This window comes from Stegostoma tigrinum, chromosome 4, assembly GCF_030684315.1.
Source record: "Stegostoma tigrinum isolate sSteTig4 chromosome 4, sSteTig4.hap1, whole genome shotgun sequence".
In the NCBI taxonomy this organism is placed as follows: Eukaryota; Metazoa; Chordata; class Chondrichthyes; order Orectolobiformes; family Stegostomatidae; genus Stegostoma; species Stegostoma tigrinum.
The window spans coordinates 8,627,862-8,642,948 of NC_081357.1; positions in this window are offsets into that span (position 1 = coordinate 8,627,862).

Consider the following 15,087-nt stretch of genomic DNA (forward strand, 5'->3'; position numbering starts at 1 on the left):
TGACTATAAATTGGTACTGTCTATTCAGCATCACAAAAGTTGAAATAAAAACCAAAAGAAGTTTGGATGCTGTGAATCAGGAACTCAGAAGTTCTGAGGAAGGGTCACTGGACCCGAAACGCTAACTGTTTTCTCCTTCACAGATGCTGCCAGACCTGCTGAGCTTTTCCAGCAACTTTGTTTTTGTCACAAAAGTCAAAATTTCCTTTGCTATTATAGGTAAAGGTACCTGCCAGTATCCTCTGAGTAAGTCCAACTTAGAAATATAAGTTCCTTATCCCATCTTCTCAATACACTCTTCCAAACATGGAATAGGATATGAATCAGATTTTGTAACTGCATTGACTTTGCAATAGCCCATATTGGGTATCATCTTGTTTTAGCTATTACGATGGGTGCACTCTGATCAGTGCAACTCACTTTGATTATGTTGTCTCTAAATATGCATTAATCCTCTTCTTGAACCTGTGCCAACATTGGAAGGGTAGCTCTATAAGGATGTTGCTTACTTAGAACTGCATTTCCGCAATCTACATCATGCATAATCAAGTTAATACTTACTGGCTTATTCCCGCATATCTGCCCATGTACTTCTGTCATATCATTTTGATTTTCCTCTGGAGGGTATTTCAATAATTTATCGCTATTTTTGAGAACTTCATTGTGGTCTAATTTAATTTAAGGAATGTCCATTTCAGAATCATCTGAACTTGGTTCTTCACTCTCTTGTAAGCAGTAACACATTCTCCTTTTGCTTTCCTTCCCAATCAAAATGCCTTTTGAGAATATTCATATGACACGCTCTGTGAGGTTTCTTTTTATCAAATAATTCATTCATGCAACTTCCTTTCCATTCGATAAGGCCCACTGAACCTTACCTTGAAAGGTTTACCTACCACTGGGAGTAACATTAACACTTTATCTCCATTAGCAAAATTGCAAATCTTTGATTTCTTGTTTACATCCTGAATCATCACATGCTGTGCTACTTTCAAATGCTGTCTAGCCAAATCACCTGCTATATTTAATCTTGCCATAAAATTTGTGATCTCTGAACTCTGACTCACCAATTCCTCCTTAATTGCAGCGGCCCTCATCTAATGCCCAAACACTAAACCAAATGGACTGAATTTAGTTGATTCATTAGGTGCATCCCTAATTGCAAAATAAAACAAATGTAATTCCTTTATATCAATTTTCTGGATGGTCTTGACTATAAGCCCTGAACATGATTATTAAAGTTTTATGTCACCATTGTAATGTTGCCTGCGATTCTGGATGGTACACAGTAGATTTGAATTTTTATTCCTAGGGTATCCATAACTTTCTTGAATAATTTTGATGCAAAATTTGACCATTTATCCAATTTTATTTCGGTGGGTATTTGTATTCGGTAAGAAATTTGACTAACTCCTCTACAATACTTTTTAGCTACAATACTGCGTAATGGAATAGCCTCTGGAAATCTAGTAGACACATCAGTTATTGTCAACAAATATTGATTCTCACTTTTTGTTTTAGATCAGGTCCTACATAATCAATTAAGACCCTTGTAAAAGGCTTCTCATACGCAGAAATGGGTATTAAAGGTGATGGTTTTGTCACTGCCTGAGGTTTTCCAATTACCTGACACATATGACAAGTCCAGCAAAATTCAATCAAATCCTGATGAAGCAGACTAATAAGAAAGTTTTTGTATTTTGGCTTTCCTTATTCCCAAAGCACTTCCAACTGGCAATTCATATGCTACCTTCTTTCTATAACCCGCCCCTAATACAAACTGATTAACTTCTGCCCATTTCTCATCCCAACTGAACATGCGATGGTTTCCATTTCCTCATCAAGGCTTCATTTTTAAGGTAGCATTATTCCAGCGTACATTCAGATTTTTCTTCTGTGTGCACTTTTTAAATACAACTGCCGTAGTTTTTCATCTTTCTGCTGTAATCCAGCTAATTTCTAGAAACTAAAAGACATCCACTTTGTCCTCCACCCAGTCTTGTTTTTTTCCCAACCATTTGATTAAACATGGTAATAAAATGTGAGGCTGGATGAACACAGCAGGCCAAGCAGCATCTCAGGAGCACAAAAGCTGACGTTTCGGGCCTAGACCCTTCATCAGAGAGGGGGATGGGGAGAGGGAACTGGAATAAATAGGGAGAGAGGGGGAGGCGGACCGAAGATGGAGAGTAAAGAAGATAGGTGGAGAGAGTATAGGTGGGGAGGTAGGGAGGGGATAGGTCAGTCCAGGGAAGACGGACAGGTCAAGGAGGTGGGATGAGGTTAGTAGGTAGCTGGGGGTGCGGCTTGGGGTGGGTGGAAGGGATGGGTGAGAGGAAGAACCGGTTAGGGAGGCAGAGACAGGTTGGACTGGTTTTGGGATGCAGTGGGTGGGGGGGAAGAGCTGGGCTGGTTGTGTGGTGCAGTGGGGGGAGGGGACGAACTAGGCTGGTTTAGGGATGCAGTAGGGGAAGGGGAGATTTTGAAACTGGTGAAGTCCACATTGATGCCATATGGCTGCAGGGTTCCCAGGCGGAATATGAGTTGCTGTTCCTGCAACCTTCGGGTGGCATCATTGTGGCACTGCAGGAGGCTCATGATGGACATGTCATCTAGAGAATGGGTGGGGGAGTGGAAATGGTTTGCGACTGGGAGGTGCAGTTGTTTGTTTGAAACTGAGCGGAGGTGTTCTGCAAAGCGGTCCCCAAGCCTCCGCTTGGTTTCCCCAATGTAGAGGAATCCACGCCGGGTACAGTGGATGCAGTATACCACATTGGCAGATGTGCAGGTGAACCTCTGCTTAATGTGGAATGTCATCTTGGGGCCTGGGATAGAGGTGAGGGAGGAGGTGTGGGGGCAAGTGTAGCATTTCCTGCGGTTGCAGGGGAAGGTGCCGGGTGTGGTGGGGTTGGAGGGCAGTGTGGAGCGAACAAGGGAGTCACGGAGAGAGTGGTCTCTCCGGAAAGCAGACAGGGGAGGGGATGGAAAAATGTCTTGGGTGGTGGGGTCGGATTGTAAATGGCGGAAGTGTCGGAGGATGATGCGTTGTATCCGGAGGTTGGTAGGGTGGTGTGTGAGAACGAGGGGGATCCTCTTAGGGCGGTTGTGGCAGGGGCGGGGTGTGAGGGATGTGTTGCGGGAAATACGGGAGACGCGGTCAAGGGCGTTCTCGATCACTGTGGGGGGAAAGTTGCAGTCCTTAAAGAACTTGGACATCTGGGATGTGCGGGAGTGGAATGTCTTATCGTGGGAGCAGATGCGGCGGAGGTGGAGGAATTGGGAATAGGGGATGGAATTTTTGCAGGAGGGTGGGTGGGAGGAGGTGTATTCTAGGTAGCTGTGGGAGTCGGTGGGCTTGAAATGGACATCAGTTACAAGCTGTTTGCTTGAGATGGAGACTGAGAGGTCCAGGAAGGTGAGGGATGTGCTGGAGATGGCCCAGGTGAACTGAAGGTTGGGGTGGAAGGTGTTGGTGAAGTGGATGAACTGTTCGAGCTCCTCTGGGGAGCAAGAGGCGGCGCCGATACAGTCATCAATGTGCCAGAGGAAGAGGTGGGGTTTAAGGCCAGTGTAGGTGCGGAAGAGGGACTGTTCCACGTAACCTACAAAGAGGCAGGCATAGCTGGGGCCCATGCGGGTGCCCATGGCCACCCCCTTAGTCTGTAGGAAGTGGGAGGAATCGAAAGAGAAGTTGTTGAGTGTGAGGACGAGTTCAGCATGGTCACTGATCAATGTACTTCAACTGCGTTACCTTTACTCTTTAATTTCTCCTTCTGCTTCGACCTGTGGCTTTGTGACCTGGTTAGTGCACAGTCAGGAAAAATCTCAGGATATACTTCCTGTAACACTTCAGTTGCCTGATTTTCCCCTGGCTTTTTCACAGTAGGCATCACTCCCACCTGTGATCCAGCTGTATCATTACCAGCATAAAACTGTGTTTCCAGAACTGAGAATTTCTCTGTCACTCCCATTACCACTTCACCAGACTCTCCAACCTGACTTTATGTAATGGAGCACTGTTCTTCTCGCTATGAGTTCCACATATTACCACCTTTTCTAGTAATAGATCATAGAACATTACAGCACAGTACAGGCCCTTCGGCCCTCGATGCTGTGCCGACCTGTCATACCGATCTGAAGCCCATCTAACCTACACTATTCTATGTACGTCCATATGCTTATCCAATGACGACTTAAATGTACTTAAAGTTGGTGAATCTACTACCGTTGCAGGCAAAGTGTTCCATTCCCTTACTACTCTGAGTAAAGAAACTACCTCTGACATCTGTCCTATATCTTTCACCCCTCAATTTAAAGCTATGCCCCCTTGTGCTCGCCATCACCATCCTAGGAAAAAGGATCTCCCTATCCACCCGATCTAACCCTCTGATTATCTTATATGTCTCAATTAAGTCACCTCTCAACCTTCTTCTCTCTAATGAAAACAGCCTCAAGTCACTCAGCCTTTCCTCGTAAGACCTTCCCTCCATACCAGGCAACATCCTAGTAAATCTCCTCTGCACCCTTTCCAAAGCTTCCACATCCTTCTTATAATGCGATGACCAGAACTGTACACAATACTCCAATTGCGGCCACACCAGAGTTTTGTATAGCTTCACCATAACCTCTTGGTTCCGGAACTCCATCCCTCTATTAATAAAAGCTAAAACACTGTATGCCTTCTTAACAACCCTGTCAACCTGGGTGGCAACTTTCAAGGATCTGTGTACATGGACACCGAGATCTCTCTGCTCATCTACACTACTAAGAATCTTACCATTAGCCCTGTACTTTGTCTTCTGGTTACTCCTTCCAAAGTGCATCGCCTCACACTTGTCTGCATTAAACTCCATTTGCCACCTCTCAGCCCAGCTCTGCAGCTTATCTATGTCTCTCTGCAACCTACAGCATCCTTCATCACTGTCCACAACTCCACCGACCTTAGTGTCATCCGCAAATTTACTAACCCATCCTTCTACACCCTCATCCAGGTCATTTATAAAAATGACAGACAGCAGTGGACCCAACGCCGACCCTTGCGGTCCACCACTAGTAACTGGTCTCCAGGATGAACATTTCCCATCAACTACCACCCTCTGTCTTCTTTCAGCAAGCCAATTTCTGATCCAAACTGCTATATCTCCCACAATTCCATTCCTCCGCATTTTGTACAATAGCATATTGTGAGGAACCTTATCGAACGCCTTGCTGCAATCCATATACACCACATCAACCGGTTTACTCTCATCTACCTGTTTGGTCACCTTCTCGAAGAACTCAATAAGGTTTGTGAGGCACGACCTTCCCTTCATAAAACTGTGCTGACTATCCCTAATCAATTTATTATTTTCTAGATGATTATAAATCCTATCCCTTATAACCTTTTCCAACACTTTACCAACAACTGAGGTAAGGCTCACTGGTCTATAGTTACCAGGGTTGTCTCTACTCCCCTTCTTGAACAGGGGAACCACATTTGCTATCCTCCATTCTTCTGGCACTATTCCTGTAGACAATGACGAGTTAAAGATCAATGCCAAAGGCTCGGCAATCTCCTCCCTGGCTTCCCAGAGGACCCGAGGATAAATCCCATCCGGCCCAGGGGACTTATCTATCTTCACCCACTGAAGGATTTCTAATACCTCTTCCTTGTGAACCTCAATCCCACCTAGTCTAGTAGCCTGTATCTCAGTGTTCTCCTCAAAAACATTGTCATTTTCTAGAGTGAATACTGTTGAACAATATTCATTTAGCGCTTCCCCTATCTCATCTGACTCCACACACAACTTACCACTACTATCCTTGATTGGGCCTAATCTTACTTTCGTCATTCTTTTATTCCTTAAATACCTATAGAGAGCCTTAGGGTTTACCCTGATCCTATCCACCAACAACTTCTCATGTCTCCTCCTGGCTCTTCTGAGCTCTCTCTTTAGGTCTTTCCTGGCTACCTCGTAGCCCTCAAGTGCCCTAACTGAGCCTTCACATCTCATCCTAACATAAGCCTTCTTCTTCCTCTTGACCAGAGATTCCACCTCCTTCGTAAACCATGGCTCCCGCACTCTACAGCTTCCTCCCTGCCTGACAGGTACGTACTTATCTAGGACACACAGGAGCTTTTCCTTGAATAAGCTCCACATTTCTAATGTGCCCATCCCCTGCAGTTTCCTTCCCCATCCTATGCTCCCTAAATCTTGCCTAATCTCATCGTAATTGCCTTTCCCCCAGCTATAACTCTTGCCCAGTGGTATACACCTATCCCTTTCCATCACTAAAGTAAACATAACAGAATTGTGATCGCTATCACCAAAGTGCTCACCTACTTCCAAATCTAACACCTGGCCAGGCTCATTACCCAGTACCAAATCTAATGTGGCTTCGCCCCTTGTTGGCCTATCTACATACAGTGTCAGGAAGCCCTCCTGCACACTCTGGATAAAAACTGACCCATCTATAGTACTCGAACTATCATGTTCCCAGTCAAAATTTGGAAAGTTGAAGTCCCCCATGACAACTACCCTGTCTCTCTCACTCCTATCGAGAATCATCTTTGCTATCCTTTCCTCTACATCTCTGGAACTATTCAGAAGCCTATAGAAAACTCCCAACAGGGTGACGTCTCCTTTCCTGTTTCTAACCTCAGCCCATACTACCTCAGTTGACGAGTCCCCAAACATCCTTTCTGCAACTGTAATACTGTCCTTGACCAACAATGCCACACCTCCGCCCCTTTTACCATTTTCTCTGTTCTTACTGAAACATCTAAATCCCGGAACCTGCAACAACCATTCCTGTCCCTGCTCTATCCATGTCTCCGAAATGGCCACAACATCGAAGTCCCAGGTACTGACCCATGCTGCAAGTTCACCCACCTTATTCCGGACGCTCCTGGCATTGAAGTAGACACAATTCAAACCAACTTCTTGCTTGCTGGTGCCATCTTGCTTCCCTGAAACTTTATTTCGGACCACCCTACTCTCAACCTTTTCTACAGTCGAACTACAATTTTGGTGCCCATCCCCCTGCTGAATTAGTTTAAACCCACCCGAATAGCCTTCGCAAATTTCCCCCCAGGATATTGGTACCCCTCTGGTTCAGGTGAAGACCATCTTGCTTGTAGAGGTCCCACCTACCCCAGAAAGAGCCCCAATTTTGCAAGAATCCAAAACCCTCCCTCCTGCACCATCCCTGTAGGCACGTGTTCAACTCCTCTCCCTATTCCTCGCCTCACTAGCACGTGGCACGGGCAACAAACCAGAGACAACAACTCTGTTCGTCCTAGCTCTCAGCTTCCATCCTAGCTCCCTGAATTTCTGCCTTAAATCCCCATCTCTCTTCCTACCTATGTCGTTGGTGCCAATGTGGACGACGACTTGGGGCAGCTCCCCCTCCCCATTAAGGATCCCAAAAACACGATCAGAGACATCACGCACCCTGGCACCTGGGAGGCAACACACCAACCGTGAGTCTCTCTCGTCCCCACAGAACCTCCTATCTGTCCCCCTAACTATGGAGTCCCCAATGACTACTGCTCTGCTCCTCTTGCCCCTTCTCTTCTGAGCAGCAGGGACAGACTCTGTGCCAGAGACCTGTGCCCCACTGCTTTCCCCTGGTAAGTCATCCCCTGCAACAGTATCCAAAGCGGTATACTTATTGTTGAGGGGCATGGCCACAGGGGATCCCTGCACTGCCTGCCAGTTCCCTTTCCGTCCCCTGGCCGTAACCCATCTGCCTTTCTCCTGTACTTGAGGAGTGACTACCTCCCTGTAACTCCTCTCAATAACCCCCTCTGCCTCCCGAATGATCCGAAGTTCATCCAGCTCCAGTTCCCTAACGCGGTTTTCAAGGAGCTGGATTTGGGTGCACTTCCCGCAGATGTAGTCAGCAGGGACACTAGTGGTGACCCTTACCTCCCACATTCTGCAGGAGGAACATTCAACTGCCCTGACCTCTGTTCCCATTATTCTAAATTCCCAAGACTGTTAAAAAAAAGAGTAAAAATAAACTTCAGAGATAATGGGAACTGCAGATGCTGGAGATTCCAAGATAAAAAAATGTGAGGCTGGATGAACACAGCAGGCCAAGCAGCATCTCAGGAGCACAAAAGCTGACGTTTCGGGCCTAGACCCTTCATCAAGGGTCTAGGCCCGAAACGTCAGCTTTTGTGCTCCTGAGATGCTGCTTGGCCTGCTGTGTTCATCCAGCCTCACATTTTATTATCAGTAAAAATAAACTTGTTACCTTACCATTCAGGCACACAGAACCTTTTTTTTTGGTTAGAGGAGGAGGATGGGTGGGAGACACTGCCCGAGTAGTGTTTTGGGTAACGCAACCACACAAATATATTATAATAAAATGTGAGGCTGGATGAACACAGCAGGCCAAGCAGCATCTCAGGAGCACAAAAGCTGATGTTTCGGGCCTAGACCCTTCATCAGATGATGGGTCTAGGCCCGAAACGTCAGCTTTTGTGCTCCTGAGATGCTGCTTGGCCTGCTGTGTTCATCCAGCCTCACATTTTATTATCTTGGAATCTCCAGCATCTGCAGTTCCCATTATCTCTCACACAAATATATTACCTCACTCACTCACCAGTCCCGTGTCGGCTCCTGCTCAGCGTCCCTCCGCCTATTCACGAGGTAAGCTTTTTAAAGATTCAAAAACAGTGACTCACCGGCTTCCTGACAGGCTCCTGCTCCAAGCTCCCGCTCGCACTGTTGCTGCAACCAGAAATACTCCTTCTGAATTACATATCTCCTCGTCTCTCACCATCAAAGACTGTCTTGCTCCTATATCCCTTAAAATCTTAATTTCTTTGCCTGCTCCTCCTCGCGTATAGGAGTAAACTTACCCTCGTGAGTAAATTCTTTAAAGCACTAACCCCTGATCAGGTTGTACATTCTTTTGAAGTCTTTTTCACCTTCTGCGCTTTCCTTTACCACTTCAGCAGAACTCACGAGTTTATCCTGTTTTCCCACATCCATCTTCCCAGTGTTTTTCCTAAACCACCAACACCGTACCTCCATGAGGCCTACTTTATGACAGTGAAAACACCCGAGCTGTTTCATGTCTCTTTTCCCCCTCACGGATTTCCTTTCTACCCTGCGGTAAACTGTCTTTGTTATCTTCAATGAGATCTCCTTTTCCCTAAAGCCAATTTCTATCCCCCACAGGTTGAATTTGACGCGGAAACCAAACTTTGATTTATGAACCAACTCATAACCGTCTGCCATTTCAGCTGCTAATCTTGCTGCTTTAACTCTCTGCTCTTCCACATGAGCTCTCACTACTTCAGGAAGTGAATTTTTGAATTCCTCCAAAATAACTATCTCTCTAAGAGCGTCAAATTTGTTTGTTTTTGATATCCTTATCCGTCTATCAAAATGACTTTTATCCTTTAAAATTCTATGTTTGACCGGGTCTTAGATTCCTAAAATATTGTCTGTAGGCTTCTGGCATTCAGTCATATGCACTTAATATACGCCTCCTCGTACTCACCAGACACCTCCTCTGATCGCGATGCAAATACCTCAATAACTCTACCTACCAACTTTGTCTGGATGAACAATACCCACACGATCACTGGCCATTTCATTCATTTAGCCATTTTCTCAAATAAAATGAAAAAGGCTTCAATGTGCTTCTTGTTGAATGTTGGCAGCCCTTAGGTGTATTTAAACAGATCCCCACAGACTGGAATTGTTCACCATCATCACCACACCTACCTTTCAACTCTACAGCCATTAGTTTCAGTTGACCTTGAGTTTTCAGTTCTAAGTTCAAAAGTTGAAGTTCAAAAACTCCCCCGTTCTCCATTCCTTCTTCTAGGGTCATCCTTTCCTTTTCCTTTGCACTTAATCGTAATTCAAATTGTTTCATTCCCCTTTCTCTTTTCTTTTTGATCTGCCAGGGCTATTCTTCTTTTTCTTGGTCCCTTGCCATTGCCTCTAATTCAAGCTGTGTCATCTGCACTTGAATTTTAGCAATCTCCATGATTCTGATTACATTCCTGGCAGTAGTAAATGTAGAACTATTGCTGCGATTATTTCTCCTTTCCTCGCAAACATAAGCAACTCCAACTCCAGCTTGTTTGCCATTTCGGAAACCCTTTGCCATGCTCATTTTCTGTAAAACAGCCAGTGACTTCTCCCATTCTCAGGAAACTCTCAGTGACTGAAAGAGCCGTTATTGCACAAGGCACACCCCTGGTTAAACCAACTAAATTCAACGGCTGAAATGAAATCCAACGCTCACCACTCACAGCCTTTGTGTCCAATAATCCTAAACCCAACCTGGAATTAGAGATTTGCAACAAACACAGAAGTTGCTGGAAAAGCTCAGAAGGTCTGACAGCATCTGTGAAGAGAAATCAGAGTTTACCAGCCCAGTTCGTCCCCTCCCCCCACTGCACCACACAACCAGCCCAGCTCTTCCCCTCCAACCACTGCATCCCAAAACCAGTCCAACCTGTCTCTGCCTCCCTAACCTGTTCTTCCTCTCACCCATCCCTTCCTCCCACCCCAAGCCGCACCTCCATTGCCTACCTACTAACCTCATCCCACCTCCTTGACCTGTCCGTCTTCCCTGGACTGACCTATCCCCTCCCTACCTCCCCACCTATACTCTCCTCTCCACCTATCTTCTTTTCTCTCCATCTTCGGTCCGCCTCCCCCTCTCTCCCTATTTATTCCAGAACCCCCACCCCATCCCCCTCTCTGATGAAGGGTCTAGGCCCGAAACGTCAGCTTTTGTGCTCCTGAGATGCTGCTGGGCCTGCTGTGTTCATCCAGCCTCACATTTTATTATCTTAACATTTTGGGTTGGGTGACCCTTCCTCAGTTCTGAGGGTCAGCAACTTCTGTTTTTTTGTTACTGATTTACAGCACTCAGTATTTTTGTTTTTAATTAGGGATTTTGATCCTGACAGTTGTCCCCAAATTATTATGGACCAGATAAAACCTCCTCAAAATATATTAAGAAAATAGTTTAGGCTCCAACTTCTTGTTATTTTAAAGCTAAGTGTATGGTTGCATTTCAGATGCAATTTGATTGGTCAAATTGGACATTAAGCAAACACACTTTACGTTTACATCACAGTTAAAATACAAACAAAACAAAAACAAAATGAAAGAATTGGCTTAACTGGAACTCTATCAAAATATCAGATGTGTTAACTGTCACTAATTAACTGTTCCAATATGGTAACATCACATAAACACACCCTTGGCAAAGGTAAAATTCAATAAAATAGATTGTTCTAGCAAATCTAGCAGCGGGAAGAGAACCTCAGCTTTTAGCCATAACAGAGATAGGAATAAGAGCTTCCACATCAAGCTTCAAGGCCCCAGCAAATGCAGAGAGCCAAAACTAAGAGTCTTGACCCCACCCATTCAGACTCCTTCTATTGCTCCAACTTTTAAAAATCCCCAAGGCCTCACAAGCTGTTTACTTCATTGGTTTTGGAGCACACTGCTTGTTACCGCTGTCTCAAATTTCTTCCTTAAACAAAAAAACCAGGACAAAATACATCTCTTGAAGCCATAGTATCCTCACCCTATGATCCACTGGGGGAATTTGACACTGAGCGTGGCACGATGGGCTATAAAGATATGGGGAGAGAGAGGTTTCAAGGAGTGTGTTAAAAGACAAAGGTTTAGCAAGAACATGCCAAAGATTGAGATCCGTCAATAGAAACTATAACTGCCATTTAGAGCAAGAATTTGGAATTGGAGGTACATTGAGACTTTGGGCAGGAGGAAATTTCCTGAAATTTCGTGTTTAAACCCCTGCCATCAGATTTCTGCCCTCCGACGGTACGGGAGCAGCTCTCAGTTTACTCACAGAAAGTGGGTGTCGCTGGCTTGGCCAGCGTTTATTGTCCATTGTTGGGGTCTAGAGTCACACATAGGCCAGACCAGCTGAGCAGATTCCCCTCTCTGAAGGATGCCAGTGGATCAACTTTCATGCTACCATCTGGCTAGCTCTCTATTCCAACTGTGATTACACTCAGATTGCACCATGTGGTGGGATTTGAGCCCATGTCCTTGGAACATTTGCCTGGGGTTTGGATGCTCATCCAGTGATCCATGGACCGCAGCGGTTCAAGAAGGCAGCACACCACCATCTTCTTGAGGGCAACTAGAGATGGGCAATAAATACCAGCCCAGCCAGTGATGCCCATGTCCCACAAGCAAATTTTTAACAAAAGTCACTACATCACCACTTCCAAAGTCACTGATGACATCTAATGTCCCCATGTTAAAGATAAACTTTCCCTTGTACTTCAAATCCTATTTCCAGCCTTTGCCATCATTGATTACACTTTCCTCTTCCAACATCACACCATCCTGTTGTCCAGCTGGGCCCTCTCACCCCCTTCCAGTCTTACCTCTCTAATCAGAGCCAAAGAATCAGTTGCAATTGCTTTGACACTGTAACTTCTGGTTTCACCCAAACATCAATCCAATCTTTCTCCTTGTAACCACAAAGCCCCTTCCCCTCCCCTCTGGTGGATTTCCCATCTCGCTCAACAACATTATCAGGAGGAATGATATTAGCTTTCAAATGTACACTGGTGTCACCCAGCTCTGCTTCACAACAACCTCGCCGATTCCTCTACTGTTGCTGTTGTTAAATGAACATGCTGCTTAGCCAAAATCCACTAATGGATGAGTAAAAGTCACTGCCAATTAATGTTTGAGACAGAATGAAGCCAATGGTTTCAGTCTTATTCCCTAACTATTGACCCATTCCACTCCCTGGCCTCAATTTGAGATGGAGCCAGTCTCTTCACTTCCTTGGTGTATATCTCTCCTTGGAGTGAGCCTCAATCGACATAGTTGTGCTGTCTCTAAAATTACCTCGTTCCATTTCCACTACATCACTCCACTGCCTCAGCTTATCTACTCCACTTTTCCCTAAATCTCAGGCTTTGCTGTTGGTAACTTAGCCCCGTTGTAAACCCTTTAGAGACATGATCACGTTTTAAATAAGAATTCAATCCCCATGACACCACTGAAAGAGAATCAATCGACAAGCTTTTACTTCTGAAAACTTCTACTGTACCGAACCAACTAAACTCATTATAATCCAAACATTAGCAAGTGGACAGCATTTCAAATAAATATGTAAATTTCTCTTCAAATAGTTAATGCAGCCAAGAGTTAATGTAAAAGCCATATTGCTGGAGATCTGAAATTGAAGTGTTGGAGAAACACAGCAAGTCTGACAGCATCTGTGAAAAGGAAGACAGTTTCAAAACCAACATGACTCTTCTTTGGAATACGCTTCATGTAGTTACAAGCAATCACATGGCTTCCCACGCTAACGTAGGGCAATTTGCAATCTCACAGTCTTCGCAATTTGGCTTCCATTTTGTAGGATTTCTCACTTCCCATCAATCATTTTGACCCATGAGCCACATTGATTAGCAATTTTATTTATTCTTATGGGGCATCACATTTATTGCTCATCCCTAATTTTCCTTCAGAGGGTGACCCACCTCCTTGAATTGGTGTCATCCCTCTTTGTAAGGAAGAGTGATGTCAGGAAGGGATTTCCGAAGTTTTGACCCAGCAGCAGTCAGGGAACAAGGATATCATTTCCAGTGAGGATGGTGCACGATTTGGTGGCAAGCTTCCCAACAGGATGTTAGAAATATGTCTAATGTCCATATTCTTCTGTGGGATAAAGTTTGTAGTTTGGAAGCGTAATCAAAGGAAATGTAACAAGTTGTTGCTGGGCATTATAAAGTATGATAACTGCAACCGTTGCTCGTCGGTAGTGGACAGAAGTAAATTTTTAATTAGTGATCCAACCAAAGATCCTGCACAAAGTTGCCGCCACCAGGGTACACATCCATGAGCACACTCTCTCTTTAGTCATAATATTTCTGATGGCACAGAATCCCCAGAGACTCGCTTCTTAATCCTCTTAAGCAGATCTGGTGATCTCTGACAATGTTGGAGCCACCACAATGGATCTTGTCCAATGCACGATCATTTGCCCTTTCAGACTTCAATAATTTTTTTTTCTCTCCAGTGAGATTATACATACATTATTAGTCTCTGTTCTATTCTCCAAACCCAGCATCAGCACTGGGATCTGTTCGAGAGCTGCCGAACGGAATACTGTTCCAGCTAAAGAGATGCTTTGTCTTTGTCCCAATTAAATCTTCAATGTGTGCTGAACTTCCAAACAGGAAAACGGCCTGTCTGAACAAACCCCACTTTAATTTACCCTCAGCTTCATCCTCTTGGCAACCCTAGGTCAAGTGGGAATTTACTGGAACCTAATGATTTCCAAATCAGGAACGCAAGAAATTGCAGGTGCCTGCTTCCCAAAATACATGGATCATGACAATTTGCAGAATATCGAATCCCTTAACTCCCCAGACCTCCCAATCAACCAACATCTTAACTTTGATATTTTTATCCTTATTGTCAAAGGATGGCCTCCGCCCTCCCTAACTCTGTAATCTCCTCCAACCTCACTACGGTTTCAGCTAGCTCAACTCCTTTTATTCTGGCATTTTGTTCATTTCCAAATTACTCCACTGTTGGTGACCACATCTTCAAATCCGTCAGCTTCACGCTCTGTGCTTCCCTCCCTCGGCCTCTTCAACTCACTTTCATTTTCCAAGACATTTCTTAAAACCTTTTGTGTATTCTTTTGGTCATCCAAGTTTTTTTAAATTCATTAACGGGGCAAAGGTATCACTGGGCAGACAGCATTTATTGCCCATCCCTAATTGCCCAGAGGGCAGTTAAGAGCTAACCACATTTGCTGTGGGTCTGGAGTCACATGTAGTGCCACACCATATAAGGATGGCAGTTTCCTTCCCTAGAGGACATTAGTGAACCAGATGGGTTTTCCAACAATTGGCAATGGGTTCATGGTCATCATTAGACTCTTAATTCCCGATATTTTATCGAATTCAAATTCCACCATCTGCCTTGGCAGGATTTGAACCCAGGTCCCCAGAATATTATCTGGGTCTCTGGATTAACAGTCCAGTGATAATACCACTAGGCTATTGTTTCCCCCACGTAACATCATCATATGTGACTTGGTGTCATACTTTACATT